We start from the raw sequence: 22,990 nt of genomic DNA, 5'->3' as shown, positions 1-22,990 counted from the left end.
GGTCATTGTAATAGGCATATGATTTGACTTAAGACAATAGGAAGGAAGTCTACTGTAGATTTATGTAAGAGCTATGGGGATGGAGTTCTGCTGTTGGGGATTGTAAGTTTGGAATATCTGCATGGGAGTGGAGGATGTGATGGAAAGAGAATCTGTCAGAAAACAAAGTCAGGGGTGGAATGAGAAGAGACACATTGCTCAGGCTACCATTAGAAGCCTTGGACCAGGCCATATCTGAAGTTGGTCTACCCTTCAACTTTTAAGTTTTATGGTATAATGAACTAATAACTCCATGTCTTAAAGCCTTTCCTTTTTTTTTTTTTAAATTTTTACCTGTACCTGAAACTAACTCTTGACTGCTCTTTCTCATTTCTTGCTTTTTTCCCCTCCAACCAGACAGCAAGCGCTCTGAAAGTAGGAATTTTATCTTATTCTTTTATGCACTCTTAGTATCTAGCATAATGGGACTCCAGGAATGAGCAGTAGCAGTCAAAGAGAAAGGGTTTCAAGAGGCTACACTTTCTGCAAAGATCTTGAATAAGCAGATGGTCTATCCTGTGCCCCTAGTGCAGAGGTAAGCTGGAGAGATGGAATCCGGGGTCTTGGAATTGTTCCAGAGACTTGGAGGACAATGTTACTACATAATGAGAAGAACAATACAAAGTCTGAATCAGAGGAAGACGATCCACAGGGGTCATCGGCAAGGAGTGTGTGAGTGTTGCTGTTAGTATCCAGAAATCTAATGCAGAACCAAACAGGCTGGAAACCAGAAAAAAGCAAGAATGCATGCCCTGAGATTAAAACTGGCAAATGTGGATATGGATGGTGGGTGGGTGGGTGGTGATGGGACAGATTTTGGAAACAGAATCCAATGCCTTTGGTTTGGCACTTGTTAGAAGTGCAGGGTTAAGTGTGAAGAACAAGGATAAGAATATCAGGTGTGTTCCTGAGGCCAGGCCTAGAAGGGATACCAGAGACAGTGTTGCCCATTTCCCCCATATTTCTGGAACTTGAAAATTTGATGACAGATGTTTCACTCCTTCTCTGACTTGGCCGTTTGTAGAGGTGAATTAACCTGACTGGGAGAGATGAGAATTGGGCTGTGGATGCATCTCAGAATATCCAGGAATATCCCATAACTCTACATAGTGTCTAGAATGACACTATCCCAGGTATCCTGTCTTCCAAAAAGTAATCCAGCTGGTTGAGTCACCATGCCACTCCTATCTACCAGCCAGGAGAGATCTTCACACTTCAAACAGGCCCAGGACATCTGGTATCCAACCCCTCCCAAGCCAGGAACTATACCCATCATTGATTCCTTGAGTCTATTCCTATGTCTCAATCGCTAGCTGCAATGCTACTTAACACAGGCAGGCTAGGATGTCTCCATGACTGAAGAAGTTGAACATTTGGTAAGTTTGAGTTGTGTTACCAAGGGTGATGGAACAGGAACCAGCAGCCAGTAGTTGCCCTTTTCAGGATTATTAACCATATCTCAAGAAAAATCTATTGAGTCTTCCTCATCTTCATACTTCCCAAATCTTTTTCCCATCTCCATGCAACAGCTACATGGGGAAAGTTGAATAAAATTAGGCTTTGTTTTCCTACCTGGCATATTTAGATGGAGTAATGAATGAGCCACAAGATGTGAATTCTAATGCTGTCTCTTTAAGGATGCTGTTTGTTGGCCTTGGGAAAGGAAGAGCCTTCCCATTGACTTTCAACAGCACGTTGATTCTGTAATTCTTGAAATTAATGATGATTCTCTCTCTCCCTGTGTGTGTGTGTGTGTGTGTGAGAGAGAGAGAGAGAGAGAGAAAGAAATCCAGGCTGAGTGGGCTGAGCACTTGGCCTCTGTGTCTGGGTCTTGCCTTGTAAAATGTCTGCAATCACTGTGCTGACCCCTGCCGTCTCTGGGTGCCCTCTCAGCCACATTTCCCACCAGATGCTTGGATTTTTTAGCTGGGAAATCTAAAATTGGCAATACCTTCGGAGGAGACCAAAATGTTGGGCCACCAGAGACCAACAGGGATTTCGATAAATGAAACTTCAGCATTTAAAAGATTCAAGTCCAATTCCCTCAGAAAAGTTCCTGAAAATAAAGATTATCCACTTAAACACCCAAAGATAGCATTTACGAAAAAGGCACTTTGCAGGGAAATCAATCTTAATGTTGCCTTTCACAATTCCAAATCCCTTATGCTCTATTAAGATGTGGCCCTTCAACCTTTCATTGGGTCTCTGCTTACCAGGACCCTCCCCAATTGGACTGGTTTCTGCCTCGAGCTGTCTCTGCTTTTCTGTAAGGATGGTTATGTGAAAATTGGGGGATTAAGCCTGGTACTGCCATCCTATGCTGAGGGCTGCCATCAGGAAGGACCCTGGTCTTTTGATTCTGTCTGTGAGCCCTAATGAAGGAGAGAAAGTTAGTGAAAGGAAAACACAACCTTTAGCTCACGTCCCTAACTTTGGATTTTCTCACAGAACTCTCAGACTGGGCAGGTATTATGGTACAGCAGGGGAAGACACTGCCAATGACACAAAAATCTGCTATGGGCATCCATTCAAATCCCACCTGCTTTGCTTCTGATCCAGTTTCCTGATAATCCACGTGGGAAAGAAGTGGAGGGTGACCCAAGTGCTTGGGCCCCTGCTTCCCACATGGAAGACGTGGATGGAGTTTCAGGCTCCCGCTTTGAGTCCAGCCCAGCCTTGGCTATTTCAGACATTAAAGCAGCGAGCCAGTGAATGAAATCTCTCTCTCCCTCTGCCCCCTCTCTTTGTAACTTTGCCTTTCAAATAAATAAATAACTCTCTTTTAAAAAGCCCTCTCACACTGAGAATGAATTTTTGGAAACAAATTTTTGAAAAAACTGTGCTTTTTCATGTTTCTGAGTTCATTAAGGGGGGAAAAATCAAACAAAATAATCATACTATCTTCCAATTAATTTCTTGGTAGCTTAGACATTGATATCACAGTATCAGGTGATAAAGTAAGCAGTGATGTTTCTTGTCTTAGATGATTTTGTTTCATTATAGCAGTGTTTATATCCATTTGAGAAACATTAAAATACAAGTATGAAAGTTACTGTATATATTCATTCGGTAGATATTTCTTAGTTGTCATGTAGACTTGATGTTCCTTTTTAATAACTTTTAGACTCCATTAGATATGTTGTCTATGGATTGGAAATTGCTGTCCAATAGCAAAACAATGCATTGATGATGTACAATGAGTCCTTCCTACATGCCCATTGCAATACAGAGAGCTTTACATACTTTTCCAATTGATTATTATGACATTATAGAATAGATAACTGTATTATCTCCATTTTATACATGAGGAAACATAGACTTAGAGAAGTGAAGCAATTCATTCAAGGCCACATGAATAATAAGTGGCAGGTTAGGATTTAGACCCACGTATTTCTGATTTCAAATTTCATGTTGTTACTCATTGAACTACCATTTACCATATACTGCTATCTATCTTTTGTAACTGGCACTTTGAATTTAATTTCTTGTGCCGTCTATAGATCTTGGCACATAGAGAAAATTCAATAACCATTTATTAATTAACTCATTGATGGTGACAGTTCTTTATTTCCTTTATTTGATATCTATGAGTTTACTACCTATTTTGAAGTAGTGGTATTTTAACCTCAGTGAGCATAAGCCATGGAAAATCTTGGATAGCCTTGGTTGGCAAATATCCTTTTGAGTTCTGGATCCCAAATCTGGAATTAGTATGTAGATATCAGGGAGAGAAATAAAATAGAGCTCCTGACTCTCAATCTAATTAAGGAGTTGATGATCATGATTTTGTTTACAAACTGTGAGTCATTTGATCCATTTCCCAGAGCACTCAGTGAGATCCCTTCAACTCCTCACCTTCACTGTAATCAGCAGTATATTATTTACAGAGCATTCTGTGCTTACAAGACTCTTCTGTGGATTCTGAGCATAGCTGTGTAAAGATGTAATGGAATTTGTGTCTTGAAGAAGCTTCCAATCCAATTCACAAACCAGAGAAGGCCTCAATGTGGAGGTGAACTTAGCCTGGCCTTCAGGGGAGTTACTGCCAATAGAGGACCTGTGTTACCCTAGACAGAGGTAATAATGCAAGCAAAGGCAGAGAGGCGTAAATGTTTCTGTCCAATAAAATCCACATTTACAGAAGTGTGAGCAGTTTTGTGGAAGATGCTTAAAAATCGGTACTCATCTTTGATACATTTTATGTGGTGTGAGGTAGGGATCTGACTTCATTTTCCTCCATAAGAATGGTTAATTGTTCCAACACTAAGGAATCATTCCACTGTTTTCCCCTAATGAAAGCACTACCTAACACCCCCCCCCACCCATATAGCAAGTGCTCTTAAATACTTGAGCCTGTTTCTGGATTTTTTTCATTGTTCTCTTTGTACCTGAGCCAATACCACATTATTTAAATTCACACAGCTTTGTAATATGTCTTGACATCTGGTAGGACAAGCACTCTCTCTTTGTTCTTTTTCAAAATAGTTATGGCTCTTCTTGCACACTGACTTTTCCATTTGAATTTTTGAAGTTGCTAATCAAATTCCCTGAAAAATCGTAGGGGGCAAGAAGGGAATGCCACGAGGCATAGAGGGAGTGTAATGGGCCATGAGGCTGGTAAAGTAGTTTGAAGGTCAAATAATGGAGGTTTTGATTGTCCAGCCAAGACATGCAGAGCACATAGTACTTCTGGGCATTTCTAAGGGAGCTGAGACAACTTCTGGCAGTCAGGCCCCTCCCGTAAGAAGCTGGTCTGTAATGCCTTGCACGTAGACTGCTACCGACTGGCCAGAACACCCACGTCCCCAGAGCCTTGCATGTCAGGCTGAAGACAGAACTCAGCCTGTGTGGGAAAGCAAAGAAAGGCTGTCCATCTCGCCTACTTGGAACTCAGAAGTGACCTGATTCTGAAGCCCTGAGGCTGCTCCTTTCTCTCTGCCTTGGTCTTTTCACTGTCTTTGCCCCTGTTCACATGCAGTCTCCCTGGTTGCCATCTGTCACAGTTCCAGATGATTGGACAGGGATAAGCAGAGAGAGGCAGCCGCCCATTGTGTCTTCCTCTGAGGACTAATGTCAGCCCTGGATCAGAAATCACGGGAAGCAACCCTGGCCTTCGTGTGAGGAGGGGGAGCACGTGAGCCCCTCTGCACGTCTCCGAGGACCAGCCATTCTCTCATCCATCCCATTCCATTAGCTACAAGACAGAGACATGAGAACAGGGAAGTGCCTCTCTTCTCCTTGCCTCGCTGGCTTCTTTCTTGTTTGGTTTTTATTTATTCTTCAGTCAACAGGTATTTATCAAAGAACTTGTTATGCTCCAGGAGCTGTGTAAACAATGTCACTATAATGGACTCGGTTTCTGTCCTCATGGAGCTTATATTCTGATGAGAAAAACAGCCAGAAATTAGCACACACACCTCCTTTTCCTCTCCTCCAAGCACAGCGGCTGCTCAGAAAGCCTCAATCAGAGACAAAAGAAGAAAACAGTGGTGCATCCAGGTTAAAGAGCTCCAAGCATATCAGCCTGGTAGTGATCCGGTGAAACACGAGGTGTAAGGGGACATCTGGAAAGCTCTTGGAAATCTTATCTGGGTTGCTCTCTGCCTGATTCTGTCAGTGGTTCCTGTTTCCTTTTTGAGGGTCAGATAAATGTCCCTTGTCTGAAGAGCATCCCTCATTGAATGGCATGCATTGTACGGGCATGGAGGAGTTTTCCTTTACTGAGCAAAGAAGAGAAAAATAGTGAATATGTTCTATAGCCAAAGGTGATGGAAAGAAAGACAGAATGTTCTGGCAGGAAAATTCTGACTTCCCAGAGGCAATCTGTAAAACATCCTCCCCAGAGGGGTTCCTGGAACTGGTGACCATGATGTGCTGTGCATGATTGAAATTCTGGGCTGGATCTGTGGCCAGGTGCATCTGAGAGATCAGTAGGACAAGGGCACACAGAAAAAGGAAAGAGGCAGTGGTGAGGCCTTGAACACGAGCCACAGGCAGTCTCCTGGACAGAATGAAGAGGAAAAAAACACATAGATTCATGGTGAAAGCTCTAGATCAGAAGGACAACTGGAAAAGTTTTGGAGCTGATTCTCAGAACTCCAGAGATGGTATCCTTCAACAAAGATTATGTAGTTTGTTTAGAAAGTGAATAACATGTAAGAGGCATGTCAGGATGGAGAACATAAAGTGTCAGCTTTTGTATTTATGAATAAATAATTTTTACACTTATAAATAAATTACAGTGGGGAAGGTGAAGGGTGGTGCAGAGCACAGTATCTAACGATTTATAAGGCTTTTTTTCCCCACCTTTACCAACATGTGATTTTATTTTTATTCCATGGGAGAGATCCTGGGATAGAATCTGTGGAGGAAAGTATTCTGAAGTTTTACTTTTGGGAGTCTATTGGCTCTTTGAGGATAGTAGCTTTCTTCTTATAATTAAGCTGCAGAAAATTTTGTTGATTAATGAATACACAGAATATATGCATAAAGCCTACTTTCATGTTGGAGATGTCAGATAGCACACTTGAAATGGTTAAAAAAAAATAAAAAGGAGTCTGCTAAACAATCCGTTATTTAAGCTCGAAATTCTGATTGCATTCTGCAGGTCCAGACTGCTGTGGACAGCTCCATGGTGCTGAAAGTAGAGCATGAATTTACTTGTTTTCCAACTCATTGCTCACTAAATTCATTCATCCACAAACATTTCCTAAAGGCCTGTTTTTGAAAACAATGTCCAGATATAATAGGGAAGGAGAAAACTTAGTATTTTAAAGTTGAAGATAACCTCAAAAGAAATCACCAGAAACGAAGTTTACTAGAAAAATAGGAAAGAAAACATAAAAGATAGTTTCAGTTTAGAAATTTGAATTAAGAAGTATTAAACAAGTTTTAAAAAGTTATTTATTGGGGCTGGTAGGGTGATTCAATAAGTTAGTCCCCCACCTATGACACCAGCATCGCATGTGGATTTTGATTCTAGTCCCCATGCTCCACATTTCCAATCCAGCTCACTGCTTGTGGATTAGGAAGGCAGTGGAGGGTGGCTCAAGTCCTTGGGCTCTTGTACCACATGGGCTCCTGTCTTTGGGTCCACATAGTTCCATTCATTATAGTCAATGGGGGAGTGAGCCGGTGGATGAACGATCTCTCTGTCTTTCTCTCTCTAAATCTGCCTTTCAAATAAAATAAATAAATCTTTCCAAAAATAAATATTCATTTATTGTACTTGAAAGAATTAGTTACACAGAGAGAGAGAATGACAGAAAGAGCTATTCCATTTCCTGTTATACTCCCCAAATAGCTGCAATGACCAGATCTGTGCTGGACCAAAGCTGGGAAACAGGGACTTCTAGGTCTTCATGCGGGTGCAGGTGTCTAAGCACTTAGTCCATCTTTTGCGGCTTTCTCAGGCTATTAGTAGGAAGCTGGATTGGAAATGGAGCGGCTATGATTAGAACAGCCCCCATGTGGGATGCTGGTGCCTTGGGTGGAGTATTAGCATGCTGCACCACGACACTGGCCCCTTATGTAAGTTTTTTTAAAATAAAAATTTATTTTATTTATTTTAAAGGCAAAGTGACAAAGAGAAAGTGAGAAACAAAGAGAGGGGAGAGAAATATCATACATTTCCTGGTTTACTCCCCAGGAACTGCAACATATGGAGGTAGGCTGGACTGAAGCCAGGAGCCTGGAATTCTATATGATTCTCCATTGTGGGTGGTAAGGGCCCAAACACTTGCAGCATCCTTTGTTGCTTTCCTAGGCACATTAGTAGGGAGCTGGATCAGAAGCACAGTATCTAGGACTCAAACTGGTGCTTATATGGGATGCCAGTGTGGCAGATGGGGCTCAAACTGCTGCATCACAGTACTGATCTCAAATTAACAAACTTTTGATAATGAGTATCATTTTGTCAGTGACTACAATAGCCCAGAATCTGAACACATATTATAGTGCCATCAGCCCAGAGCTTGCTTGTTGAGTGTGCAGGGGAAAGATAAGCTCCTTTGTTCCAATGTCTTGACATCTTGGCCCTGGGGTAACATCATTTGGTGATGGCAGGGTGGAGCAACAATCTCAACTCAAATACACAGAATCAGAAAGGTCACTAGCTCACCACAAGACTGGAAGCCTAAGGACAGACCTAGCTTCAGATATGCATCTTAGTGGTAGTGGGGTGATGGGTACACGTGATGTCGTCATGGCTCTGTCCCTTTAGCTAGTCTTCATTCTCTGCTTTGTTTTATTCTCAAGATTGGCTCCCATCACCTGAGACGAGAGAGTTGTTAGGAGTCCCCAAATCACACCCTCCCTGATTTGCAGCACTAGCAGAAAAGCATCTTCTCTTCCAATTTCCATATGTCAATCACAGGTAAGATTCTGACTGGCCCTCTTAGGTCATGTGCATGCTCTGATTGATCAGCTGGAATCCTATGGGGAGGAAAGGCACACAGGGCAGGAGAGTGATAGTTCAGACAGGGTCCAGAGAAGTGGAGAAGTATTTCCCAAAGAATCAGAGGAAAGCTGGTGAGCATTCAAACCAGAAAAACAAAAATGATTAAAAGCCCGGACCGCTACAGTGGAAATGCTCATCCCAGTTTGGTCAGGGGTGCCTAATTGCTTTTAATCTCCTAGGGGTGGGTGCTGTGGGAAGTATAGCATGAAAAAGGCAAATGGTCTTGCTCAATGGGGGCGAAGAAGCAGTCTTTGTCCCTCAGTTTACCTGCAGCTCTCACTTTCATTGGGTAAAAGACCAAGCAAAACCCATACAACAATATCCACCAACTTCGCAGGGCTTCACAGTAACTCTGGCAGACAGGAAGGGCAGGTGTTACTTTCCTATTTTGCAGGTGAAAAAACTGAGGCGCAGGGATGCGAAATGACCTGAGCAAGGTCACTCTATTCATTAAGTTGCAGAACTGTGGCTGTCAACCTGCTCTCCAGCACACTGAATTAATTAAAGGTCTATGAAAAAATGCCAACACGAACAAGATTGGCTATGTGATAAAGGACAAATTTCATTGGCCAGGCAAAAAGCTGCAGAGGGAACAGCTCTGCCAGTTGGAAAGGCAAAATCAGGAAGCTTGGCCCGATTGCCCAAGAAGAGAACAAAGAAATAGCTAGAATTTATAGGCGTGAGAAGAGAAAAATCAAAGAAAGAAATGAGATGCAACCTGCAAAACACATAAAAGGAAATGGAAAAACATTCTTTAAAATACACCAGGAACAAGAGAAAGATAAGGGGGAATGTTTCTTCCTAATAGATGATGAGAGAAAGCTGATAATAGATGACACCAGAAATGCATAGGTTTTTAATGCTTTGTTCTTTGGGAAGCTGGAAGTAACTGCATACAGACTAGAAGGCAAGGACAACCACTGCCGAGTAGAGGGTGAAGGCATAGCGCCTTTAGAAGAAAGGTCTAGGATCACCTTCAGGGCCAGGGGACCTCCCTGCCATCAGGCCACACTCCTCTCTCTTTTTTTAAAATTGCATTTCATTTTATAACATTGTTTCATAGGCTCTGAGGTGCCCCCAACCCTACACCCCTCTCTTTAGAGATGTTCAGCATTAGTGATGAAGAGTGAGCTGCCAAGGTCATCCAGTGTTGGCAGGGCCACAGTCAGACCCCAGGCTTCTGGCTCTCGGTGCAATGTGTTTTTCTGGCACCTGCGGGAGATGGAAAGCCAGGGAGAGACAGTGATGGATAAAACAAGATGCATTAAACCGCATGTGGAAATTAGACATGTACACATTTACTCTTGACTGAAGCCGAGGTGAAGGGCAGGACTTAGGGAGGATCGGGGTACAAGGCAACAACACCACAACGACATCAGAGTCTGAGCCCGACTGGTGCTCTGCCTCCAGCCCTTGCCCTCTGCCAGTGCGGTTTCCCATCGCCTAGGGTTTTGGACTCTGTCAGATCACAGGGTTTGTGGGTCATTCATTGCTGTCAAGTGCTTGGACACTGTCGTCTCACTTTGTCTCTTGTGTTAGTTTCCTATTGCCACAAAAAAATGCTGAGTAACAAACTGTCCCGATATTCAGAGGCTTAAAATGAAGAGCATTTAGTTAACTTGCTCTGGGTCAGTGGCTGAGGCTGCATTAAGCCAGGAAGGTGACTATCATGGCTGGATTCTGTCCCATCTGTAGGGGGTTGTCTGATCCAGGGTGGCCTCTACTAGATGGCTTGGAGGACTGGAAAGAATGAAATGACCCAACTCTCTAACAAAGCTCAGCAGGCATCTTCTCACATGCCAGAGAGGTGCATGGTAACATTTCCACCATATCCTGAATGGGAACACACATTTTTCTGCTTGAAAACATCTTTGTTAGCTTTTCATTGGCCAAAGGATTATGTGACCAAGTTTAGAGTCAGAAAGGGCAGGTGTACAAAACAACAGGAGAAAAGGCACAGTTCACCAAAGCACTCAGTCTACCACCAAACCCATATCCAGGGACTCTACTTCCCATCGTGTTGGTCTTCCCGAGTGGGCTGCTCCCTTGGCTCCAACTCCCATGCTTTGAGTGCAATCTGCTGCCCACGTTAGCAAGTAAAACAATAAGGTAAGTCTCCATACTGCTTCTACCCAGTTAGGCTTTTAGGTGTTCCCATTTAGGCTGGGGTTACCTTTCTAACCACAGTGAGAAAGATCATGAATGCCCAGAATTAGCCTGTTGCCAACAGAGTCTCTGAAGCAGTATCCTCCAAAGCTCTTCAGTTGGAAATTGCTAAACCCATAGGCACTCATCAATCACCATTCACTTCCAGGTCCTGTCCATGGACAGATATTAATAAGAAGCCTTTGCAGCCATTTTTCTATGTCCATACCACCCTGGACTCCATCCTCTGAGAGGGTACTATGGGCTGAACTAAGTCCCACTCAACATTGTAGCTTTCACTGCTTCAAAACATGACTGGTTTGGGGTATGGAAGTGACTAACTTAGAATGAGGCCACGAGGATGGATCTTCAACCCTATATACCTGGCATCTTTATGAGAAGAGGAAATTTGGATCTCAACAGGTATTGGGGGGAATGATGTGAAGACACAAGGAGGAGAGGGCCACCCTCAAGCCATTGAGGGAGACTCAGGAGAGGCAAAAAGAGAGACCCAGGAACAAGGAAGCCCTCAGTGGCAACACCCCTTTATGAACCCATCCCCGGAGTCCTACCTACCTGGTCAGAACCTACCTCCCTGGTAGGCACATCCTGCCTGACCCTGCCCTCTTTCACACCTGCTGGTTTGCACCCTTTTTCTGACCTGGGATCATATTATCAGTAGAGCATTTCTGGATTTCTACAAATTTAAGATGTCTAAGGCTATTTTCTTCCTCCTAGCACCTTCAATAACACGTGCTATTTTATCCAATCTGTTTTTTTTTTCCTAAAAGACAAAAATTCATGTCCAAATAGTTTGGAAAGGGTGAAAAAGTACATATTTTAATACAAGGCAATTAATAGGATCCATTTCAAGTTCTGAGGTAGGAGAACAGCACAAGAAAGGGTATATTTGTCGGGTATTGAGGTGCCATTTAGATTATCAGGTGGACCGGGGGCTGGGGGATGAGCCAGGCAGTCACTGCACTTCAGGGGGAAAGAGTTCTAGGCTAGGAGCACAACACCCAGCTCTGAACCCATTGTCGCCAGTCAAGCATTGAGTTTACTGAGTAGGATGCTCTGTGCCATCTTGCTAGGCCCTGGGAATAATGACTTGCATCTGTAGGTGTGGACCTGCCCCATGAGGGTATTCTCTTCTTTAGTGAGGTGTTGGGCAACTTCTCACTTCTAAGCCCCCGTTTCCTCATCTGGGATTTCAGCCAATGTCCTTTTCTACAGCATACGTCTATCAGGGCTATTCTTTGAGGATGAGTTGATGGAGACTTGGGCCATAACAATGATAACTGCAGAAATAGGAAGGGATAGGGTGAATCTAGAAACCTCATTAATAATCAGTGGACTTGTAGAGTGTAAGAAAGAACTGAACCAGGAAAGGCAAAAGTGCTTGAAGTGTTCAACCTGAAGGTGTCATTGATAAAGAAAAAGGAAACAGGAAAAATGGGAGAAGTGAACGCTGACTCAAATTAGGTTCTTTTTTGCTTATTATACATATGAGTGAGTCACAACTATTTTGGGGGGGGGTCTCTAAACAGGGGAAAATAAACCCTAAGCATTAAACTCCAAAGCAGAAATAAGTACTGTGAGCAAATGACCATAGCATGGGGGTGTAAGTGGAGATGGAAGTCACACGCACAGGGGACAGCGTATGTGTGTTGGAAGCCGGGAGCTGGAGGGCAGTCAGGATGCTGCTCTCTGCCTGCAGATGGTGACCCTGAAGCCCATCTTTCTCAATGACCTGTTTTTCCTGTTCTAAGGGAGTTGAATGCCTGGTAACTCCACCAAGCCACAAGTGCTTGCCATTCAGTCAGCCCAGCAAACATTATTGTAGTGTCCTCTGTATTGAAGGCGACATCGCTGAGAATGTGGTGAAACTCAGAGCAGGGCATTGATGGGGAGGGAGGGACACAACAGACTCCAATGCAGGGAGCCTATGACTTCAACCAGTGCTCCAAACAGTGTTGAAACAAAGTGCTGGTGAAAAATTCAGATGGTGACACTGTGGGAGGGCCTCATGGAGGTGATGACCATTGAGATGGGCCTTATGTACAATCTATCTTGGAGAAGATAAACAGGCTATAGGGACTGAGGGAAGCGTCATCTATAGACTTGGTAGGACAAAAGATGGAATGGGGAGTTAAGAATGTTCTTTGACCCCCGGGCTGTAAGTACATTTGGAGAGGATGTCATGGGGGCAGGGGAGGTCTTCTGACACAGCCCTGGATATCTAAGCACCCACTCAGGTAGGACCAGATCCTCTGGTTTTATTGGAAAGGGAGAGAATGGTGCCACCATTCTGAGGACTGGAGGCTGCTCAGGCAGTGGTGGGGGGTGGTCTGCCAGAGGGGCAGCAAGGGAAGAGGCAGTGACAAGCAGGCAGGCAAGCAGGGGTGGGAGGTTTCAGGCAATGCCACTGTTGGGAAGGGCAAGGCAGGCCAGTGCCTGAAAGGTGAGGAAAGCTCTGAAGCCTGCGGACAGTGCACTGATGAGCTGCTTGGGCAGTGATGCAAGGAAAGGAGCTGGGACGTCAGCTGAAAAGACACAGGGGTCAGCAGAGGAGGGAGGCAGGCAGCGTCCCAGGATTCTTAGCTGCTACCTGTGCCATGCCCCCTGAGGCTAGGGGCTGGAGGCGAGCGGCTGTGGGATTTGCCAGGATCCGCACCACTGGATCGTAGACCAGCTGCAGGGCTTGGAGCACGGTGAGGGGTGATCAGAGTGGACCACACACAGCTGAGTTTCTGAGGCTGCATGGCTGACCAGTTGCAGACCGCTTTCCTGGCAGGTAGCACAGGCAGTGAGCAGGTGTAAAGCCCAGTGCCCCCATGCTGCTCCTGGAGGATCTGCCCACTTCCTCCTGGAGGATCTGCCTTTTTCTTCCTCTTCTGCCGGCTTCTTCCCTCTCATTCCCCCTTCACCTCTCTTCCTTCCATGCAGCATGAATTTATTAAGCATTTATTACACTGATATGTGCCTTTCTTCTGCACAGAGCCCAAGAGATCCTTTTAAAGAAGGAAAAACTCAGGCCCCATTCCAGTTACACTTAGCCTGGCTCCAGTCCAGGGTCTTGGGAAGACCCCGTCTGCACCCCACTCAGGCTGGACAGGAGAAATCTTGCCAACTGCTCTGTTCTGCCCACTCCTCAGATCGATGACATGCCAAAAGGGATTTGAGGGAAGGCTTTCAAGTTCTCGGGAAGAGTCTATTCCTTCTACAAGCCTATTTCCTTCTCAGCCATGTTCTCTGCCCTGCTATGCTACACTTTAATCCCTGCCCTTTTTCTCAAGGCTCCGAGGGGAAGCAGCAGGGTTTGACTAGGAGGGTTATTAATAATAATACTGCCTACTGTTTACTGAGAAGTTCTAGAAATGCCACATGTTATGTTAAACAAATAACTTTGTTTAATGAGGAAGTAAATAAATGTCCCTAAGGCAAACATTGCTCCTATTTTCCCCATTTTCAGATGGGCACAGAGAGGCTCAGTGAGCTTGCCCAAGGTCATTCAGCTATTGTATGGCAGAAACCCTATTCTGCACTAGGTCTCCTGATTTTGAACCAGTGCTAATAATCACCACACTGAACTGACTTTTTAAGCGGAGATTCATAGATGGGCTCCCCCTGGGGATGAGATCAGCCAGGTGCCTTCTCTTCTGACCCATCTCCTTCCCCTGGGAGTCTAACCACCTTTGTTCCAGCCCCATTTGCACCTGTAGTGCAACAAGGGGCAGCTGTATTACATCCATGGTGGGGAGGGCCATTTTGCCACCAGCTTTTAGAGTGAGGGGAGCAAAGGTGATTTAGCAGCAAAAAGGACAGAGCTCAGACACATAGAACGCCCGAGGACAAGGGCAAGGGAGGAAGTCAGTTCCATTTTTCAATCCTGGTGACTTTATTGGCAGGACAAGGTAACCAAGCGTTGCCAAAGCTAGTTCATCAACCTCCTGCATCTCTCTCGAGCAGGAGCTGAGGCTCCAGCCTGACGCAGGCAGATGGTGTCCCAGGGGCCCAGGTTGGGGTTCCTGCTGGGAGTCTGTGTTTGCCACCTCTTCTGCCTCCCGTGCCCCTCCCCTCCATTTTCTCCCTTGATGAGCTGGGGTTGGTGGTCTTGGTGATCTGGGCCACGTTCTGCTAACACCTACCTCACACTTTCATAGGTGCCCTGTCCTCTGGGACCTCAAATCCGCTCTGTGGGAGCAATGAGATGTTGCTCCCCCTGTGTACTTGGTAGTTCTGCAAGGCCCAGACCACATTCATATCTTCACCTGTCTCCTCAGTTGGGTTTGGACCCCAAGCCCTCACTCTTTGCCTACACAGGTAGACTGCCCCGCTACACAAGGAAAATGGGGTGAGTACTCCCTCTCCCCTTCTTCTTCAGAGCTGGAAAGACCTGTGCTCTAGGAGTAATGTCTTGTATGAGGTTACACAGCTCTCTCTGCTACCCTGCACTGTCCCCTTCCTGCAGGGGTAGGGTTCTGGATGACGGTGGGGGCTGTGGAGAGAAATTGTGGGGCGCGTGAGGTGGCACAGTGTGTGGCAGGTCATCCTCCTGGAGAGCAGATAGGATGTGGACATGATGGGGAGCTTGGGCCTCATTTCCAGGACCCTCTCCCTTATGCTAATGATTTTGAAGCTCAGCATAGACATGACCAATGAGAAGAAGCACTGCAACGATGAATGAGAAGTGGGTTCGTTAAATCCAGGGTTTGAGATTAGTGCAATGTTTGACATCACCGTCTTTGGAGACTTAAATGCAAGCACTAAGGTTAGAGTGAGTGTTTTTGTCCAGGGAGAACGCTGCTAGAATTAGAACATGTCTGAGCCCTCTTGGTCAACAGCAGGGCAGGCATGTAGACGAAAGGCACCAAGGCTGGCTCATGCCTGGTCAAAGAAGGGGTTTTAGGGACTATCTCATAGGGACAGGCACAGAAGGGGTCCCCACTGTCCCATATGTTGACAAAGTAGGCACTAGGACTTCCGGAGGAGCCAAGGGGGGTAGAGAAAAATTACTTCCAGATATTGTGTCCTGGGGTCCAGGGTCCCCTGGCAATGGGGAAAGATTTCAGGGCTCTGAAGCAGAGCTGAGTGGACTTCTGGAATGCAGGGAGCCTGGAATCTGGCCTCCCATGATCACTTGGTGGAAGGGGACTTGCTCTTTTTCAATGTTTGATCCTTTGAATGAGGACAGATCTACTGTCCTGGAGAAGGTATGACTGAGTCTCTCAGGCCAGGGCTACACCTCTGGGGTTGGGCTCCTGGACTTTAGTAAGACAATTACCAAGCAGCAGGCAGCATGTTCTTGGCTTGGGAGCTGGTGGCAGTTTTGGACTCTGAAAGCTGAGCTCTGCCCTGGCTTCTCACACTTATTCTCTTGCCTTGCTACACTCCTGCCTCCCTCACCTTCTTTCTGTCCTCTCCTGCCCTAGGTCCTTCTCCACAGGAGATTCACACACCCTTACCCACCTGCCCCTTTCTCCTGGTAACCCAGTCTTGGTCTGCTCGGCTGTAACAGAACACATACATATAATAGAAACTCATTTCTCACAGTTCTGGAATCTGGTAAGTTCATGGTCAAAGCTTCCACAGACAGCCTCGGACAAAGGCTCACTTTCTGGTTCTTAGATAGTGCCTTGTCCTTGGGACCTCTCTGGGTGGAAGGGACAAGGGAGCTTTCAGACGTCTCAATTAGAATCACACAGGGCTCAATCATGAGGGCGTCACCCTCTTGATATAATCACCTCTGCTGTCCTGCCTCCTGACACCATGACAGGAAGACTAGGCTTCAACCTAGGAGTGTCAGGAGGACATACCTTTGCAGACCACAGCAAATTCCTGCTTGCCCTTTAGTTCTTTGGGCCTTGGCTTTGATCTGCCTCCTCAATGGGAGACTTGTCCAATGCCCTAGCCTAGAGCTAATCCCCCCTGCTTAGATGTCATAACTTCTGATTTTTTTTTTTTAACCATAGAATTTTCTCAATTTCTAGGTTAATGTGCCTGTGTTAGTTGGTTTAAAAAATACTCCAGGCAGCTAACTATAAGGGAAAAAAAAAAAAAGCTTATTTAGCTCAACTTTGGAGGCCTCTGATAAGAGCTGCAGGTGACAGTGGTGGTCTCAGTGCTGGGGAAGGGTCATATGGTGGGCCATGAAGCAGAGGGAGAGAGAGGCTGGGTCCCCCTCCAGGCCTGGAATTCTGAAGCATGAAATGGGATCTTGCATTTTGGGTTGGTTATAACCAATCTTCTTGCAAGAATTACTGTCCAAGGGCACTCCGCACTCTGCGATGACCTAGGTCCATCTCCTTAATGCCATGATTAGATTATGTTTTTACCCCCTCGGTACCATTATCTTGTGTGTGGGGTTTGAACACATGACCAAATATTCAGACCACAGCAGTGTGCTTCGTTTTCATCTCTTTTGCCCAGCTGAAGGCTTTTTGAGGGCACCTCTATACTGTTCCTCTCAGTAGTATTCCCGTGTCTGGCACACCACAGGCACTCAGCAAAGGCCCAGCTTGCTGTCTCAGTACCAAGCCAGACACAACAGTGCCAATGCTGTCATATCAACCACTGATCTGGGAGTCTGTGTGGCTAGACCTCAGGTGTCAGTGAGTTAACCGGGCCACCACGGCCTCTGGTAAGGGTACAGAATGCTCAGAAGGCATAGAGGCCATTTCAGGGCAACCACACTATCATTTAAGAGATCGATTCTTCTAACATGCCTTTCTGCTTTGATTTCTCCCCCCAGTTACCCAAAGCTCCTTCTTGGGGGCCGATTTTCCCCCTCTGACACTAACCAATAAGAACTACTACATGATGTTGTGTCACCATTGCTGAGCCTACCCTCCGAAGCCTACAGGAGAGGCATGGCAACTACTCATCCCCATCTGGCAGGAGGGCAAAATGAGACTGAGAGCACCTGTGCCCTGGGCGCAGGCTTGTCAGAGAGAGCAAGCTTGTCACCCTGGGTTTCCAATGGTCTTTGCTGCTGACGCCTTTGCTGGAAGTGGCTGCCATCAGGACATGCTTCCTTCTTGTCCTCAGGGCCCCAGCTGAACTCCTGCTGAAAGTCCAGGCAGCTCAGATAGCAAGTGCCAGCTGGGCACAGGGATCATCTATGAACCATTCTCTCGTCCGCTCAAATGAAACTGACTTCTCAGGGGTGTCCCCTCTGGGCCAGGCATAATTCTGAGCTGCTCTCAAGGTCATCCTTCATTCCTTCAACAATCCAATGAGAGCCGATGCTGGAAACCCATATTCTGCAGGTTCAGAACCTGAGGTCCAGAGGTCCCATTTCCCTAGGTCATCCTGTTGACAACACAGGTAGGATTTTGCCCTCTGTGTGTTCAACTTCATCAACCTGTTGCTTCTCACGACCCTTTTCTCTGGAAAGAGCACATGAGAGTTGTAGCATACAGGCGCTAGGTGACGGCTATCCCTTCCCCAGGCAAGAGGTGGTTGCTCTGAGACACGAAAGTCAGCCTCTCACCCTCACAACTTTGCAGATGAACTGTACTACCGGGACTTCTTTCTGAACCTGACTCATCCCTGTGTAGGGCAGGCCATACCCAGAGACCAGAAAGTTTGTTCAGAATTTGTCTGCCTCCAAAAGCAATGGGAGCAAGTGATTGAGCATCGGTCAAAGGGAAACACACAAACAAGCAGGAGAGAAGAACAAAGGGAAGTCATTGGGAATCCTGGAGAGGAGACAGGAGTCAAGGGGATGGTGGACAAAAGACAGGATGACTCAGGAAGAGGGATGGGTGCCCTGGGGGGAGGGGTTGGGAACAGACGGGATTGGTGAGCTGCAATTTGTGAAGTTTATAGATAAATCTTGGTCCTTTCAGCAAAGCTTATCTGTAATGGGCTCGGCTCGCTGAGGCCCCGTCTCCTGTAGACATAAATCATTTTCTAATTTATAACATGAATAATTGATTTTGCCTCTGTAGCCTCAACAATAAATCTCCCGATCACACATGCATAAGAAAATAATAATAATGAAAGCGATCAGGATATGCTGCCATCGATTAACTGTGAGAGGGGCCACTTGACTCGCAATTCATGTTTTAAGTATTCCAGGTGGCACTGTGCCCACAAGCTACTTCTGCCCCTTGGCCCCTGGGCTCTGCCTGTCCCTCAGGAGTAGGTGTGGGTGAAGGGAGGAAACCTGGGCTGTGGCTGCATTCAGGATCCTTGTTCATTGAGTGGCTGTTTACTGAGCACCTGTAACCTGGAGGATTCTGGGGCAGGTGGCATCCAGGGCAAAGCTAGTCCCAGTATTTGGCTTCTAGGATGAAGCTAAAGGACAAAGTTCAGACACAATATTGGTTTACAGAAAGGACTAATGGGAAGGGAGGATTTCACTTCCCAGCCTGGGACTCTGGGGTCCTCCCTGACCTTCTACTGCTGCCTCCATCCTGCGTCCTATAATTTCTGAGCTCATAAAAGTCCTACCATCCAGCTCCTTTCCACCTGCCTACTGCTGCAGCCGACTTCCTGCCTCTCATCATTTTTCTCCTGGCATTGAATGACCTCCTGCTGGTTGGCCTGCATCCCTCCTACTCTCACCCCCATTCATTCTTCGGCAGCCAGAGAAATCTTTAAAGGCCTACATGGTCTTTCTCAGGCCCCTAGGTTCATGCCTCCTCAAGACTAGACAAAACATTCCCGGTAAGCGCTCCCATCTGTCACATATGAGTCTGCTCCTTCCCATCATTCATCAGTCATTTCCTGTTCAATAGCTCTTCCTGTGAATGATGAAGGCCAGTAGGCCAATGGCTGCATTTTCCTTGCATCATTTTCTCAGGGCCCGGTACAACTGCCCAGCATGTAGTAGGTCCTCAATAAATGCTTTCAGCCTCTAGTCACTTATCTCTCTGGATGCTACTAATTGGAATAGTTTTAAATTCTATGGCTAGGTTCTTGGTCTATTCAAGAACATTTATGGCTGCCAGGGCCTGTGTATAAAGTCCTACAACCTCAGCTTGTTCAGCCCTGAGAAATGGGGCTCTTCAACCATTCTATGTTCGTGTTTCATGAGTCCTCAGAGGCTTACTTGCAAAAGCTTCCTTATCCTTTAGCACTGGACTCAAATACCAACTTGATGACTGCACTCACTGCCTTGCTGTAAAGCTGCCCATAGTTCTCCTTTGCTACTAGATGGAAGGAGGGGGCATTTAAGAGTTTTAAATGAAAGAGTGATATGGTCAGGTGTGGGTTTGGGGTGAAAATTCCGAAGATGTTATGGGGGAGCTGATGGGAAAGGGACAAAAGAAAGCTCTTTCACTCTGAGCATGACTCTAGCCCAATGTCTACACATCCCAGAAGCTGCAGGCTTGCTGGGGGTCTCACAGCGATTCATCATCAGACTTAGATTTGTACCTAGTTCATGCCAAGGCTGCTGTCGTTTTATTCACTCAGCTATGCTGCTGATCTGGCCCTGGGGACTGTGGTTTCTCAGCTCCCTGGATCCCTGGCCTCAATCCCAGGGTCTCCCTTACAATGGGACCTAAAAATAGAAGCCACTTATATGGAGTAAAAGAAAGGGTGAAAGACCCAGGTAAGATTTACATGGACAGAAGTGATCCCTGGAGGGCTTTCTGGGGAGCACAACAGGCTCTGAGGGCAAGGACAGGTGTTCTGGGAGCGATAATGGGGTGCTGAGGCTCAGGTGCCGCACCCTTTACCCACCCGCAGACTCTCTCCTGATGCCTCACATCAGTTCTTTCCACATCACCAAGGAAGTCCTGCTAGCCACCTCATCAACTCAGAGATATTAGTTAACATGCTACGAAACCAAACCCCAAAGGATGGAGCAGAGGATGGGGTGCAGCAGGGGAAGGCAGTGGTCCCCACCATTTTGAATGATACCCATCTCTTTCTGGCCAACACACCTTGCACATCGCTGCTCCTCTGAACAGGGTGCTGGGAATAGGGAGCACTTGCCCAGGCTCCAGGAAGATGGGATCACACAGCCCTCAGAAAGTCACAGCCCTTCTGAGAAGAAGCATGAGCCTGGACTAGCCACCTTTCTGCACAATGATAATTGTTAAAAACAAGTGGGTTCCAAATGGAAATAACCAAATGGAGGTATAAAGCCACGTAATGAATCACACAAACCTTAAGCAAACAGTTTGATGACCTTTTCGATTTGTGTGCACCATGTGATCATCACTCAGACCATGCGGGAAGGTTGCCAGCACCCTACAGGGCTGCCTCAGACTCCTGCCCTGTCAGTGCCATCAGCCACCCCACCCCCAGCCCACAAGAGTGACCACTATTTCTGCTTTCTATCATTACAGATTAGGTGAGGTATCTTGAAATTTATGTAAAGTCATACCCTGTGTGTTCTTTGTGTCTAGATTCTTTCTCTTGCAGGATTTTGTAGGGATCAAATCAAATGAAACACAATCAGGCACTGCTTAATGATGTTTCGGTCGACAACAGACCGAAGATATGACAGAAAAGATGATAGAGGAGCTGAAATAATTCCTACTACCCAGTACTTTTTTGTGTGAATTTGAGAGGCAGAGATTACAAGAAGAGAAGGGGAGAAAGAGAATGGGAAGGAAGAGAGGAAAGAGAGAGCATGGTGTCTCCTGGTTCTCTCTCCCAAACATCTGTAATTGCAGGACCCGGGCTGAGGGTTGAGCTGAAACCTTGGAACTCAATCCCGGTCTTTCTTGTGAGTTACACAGACCCAGCCTCTTGAGCCATCACCGACAATTTACCTGAGTGCACACTAGCTTGAAGCTGGAATTGGGAGCTGGAGTTACAACTCAAATCCAGGTGTTTTGATATGTCCCACTGGCTTCTTCACACTAGGACCAGTGCCCGCCACGCCCCTAAGCTTTTGATTGCATCTCTTCTATGTTGAGGAATGTTGAAGTTAACTTTTATTTATCATTGGTTTATAGTGGTCTGTAGCACTGCTGTGGGGGTTTGTAGTCCAGAGCAACAGGCTACTGCAGGGCTCGGGTGTGTAGGACACTATGCTGTCTAGAATTATATAAGTACACATAATGTTTGCACAATAAGGTTGCCTAATAGTTCAGAGTGCATCTCTGTCCTTGAGTAACATATGACATACAGCGTCTGATCCAGGACCTATCATCTGATAGGCATTCCTTGAATGTTGGAGAAGACATGAACAATTGGATTTGAGGGTCTGTATCTGGCACAGTGGTTGAAACACTGCTTGGGACACCAGCATCCCATAATGGCATGGCTGGTTCAAGTGCTAACTATCTACTTCTGATCTAGGTTTCTGTAAAAGCACATCCAGTGAGGTGGCAGTTGATGGCTCAGGGACCTAGGCCCCTGCTGCCAAGCTGGGAGAGCTGGACTGAGTTCCAGCTTTCTGGCTATATCCTGGCCCAGCCCCAGCCATTATGGGCATCGGTGGGGGGGGGGTAAATTTGCAAATGAAATATCTCTCTGTGTCTCTTAGTCTCTGTCACTTAAATAAAATGAACATAAGTAATGAATAAAAATTGTTTAATTGCTACTTCATGAGGTTACCATAGAGACTAAATGAGAAAGAGTAGGTATAACTCCTAACAGTTAAGTGCTTGGTAAGTGTCCATTCTGTGCCTTTCCTAACCATGGGGCTGAAGCCAAGACCTTGTTCTAGAGATCCAGTTCCTTTGCTATATTCCAGTGGTTTTCAAATTACATTTCCGGGAGCCTTGGGATTCTGCAGTCATGAATCAGAGACTGCAGAGAAGGAGAAGAAAGCAAGGCAAGGAAAAAGCTTAGCAGGTAGGAGTTGAGTTGCCCCCATGGTCAGCCAGAGCAGCTCTAGTTTTATGTGCTTGACAAAATAGGTGCTGACATTTGAAAAGAGTCACACCTCGGTTTGGAAACCACCCTGGTATTCCAACACCACAGAGTGTTGCCCAACAGGCAATCAGACACTGTGTGAAGAGGGAAAATGAATGAGAACATATCCGTGCTGTTTGGTTAGACTGTCTTGACAATCTCGCCAAACAAATGTTCTGCACTTCAAGGCAGGGGTGCCGTAAGACACACCTGAAATGAATAAATAGGGTTTTGTTTTGTTTTGTTTTTGCTTTTTAATTTTGCTCAAGTTATAAATTGCTTTTTAGGGATATCTACACTTCAATTTATTCTATGAACTGTAATACAAGAATAAAGTACAATTTTAAAAGAAAATCTTTCATGATTCTATCACTTTAATGTGACCATTATGAAGCCCATTTTTTTAAAAAAGCATAATGGATATCTGTTGTTTTTGTCTGCTTGATGCTCTTTTACCTGCCCAACCCCCTCTGGTAGAGGATGCCATTTTTCTACTATGGAGCTACCACCTGACAAGAATGC

This window comes from Ochotona curzoniae, unplaced genomic scaffold (assembly GCF_017591425.1).
Source record: "Ochotona curzoniae isolate NIBS_2020 unplaced genomic scaffold, NIBS_Ocur_1.0 contig_66, whole genome shotgun sequence".
Lineage (NCBI taxonomy): Eukaryota > Metazoa > Chordata > Mammalia > Lagomorpha > Ochotonidae > Ochotona > Ochotona curzoniae.
The sequence above is the reverse complement of the archived record's forward strand: the minus strand, read 5'-3'. Positions refer to the sequence as shown.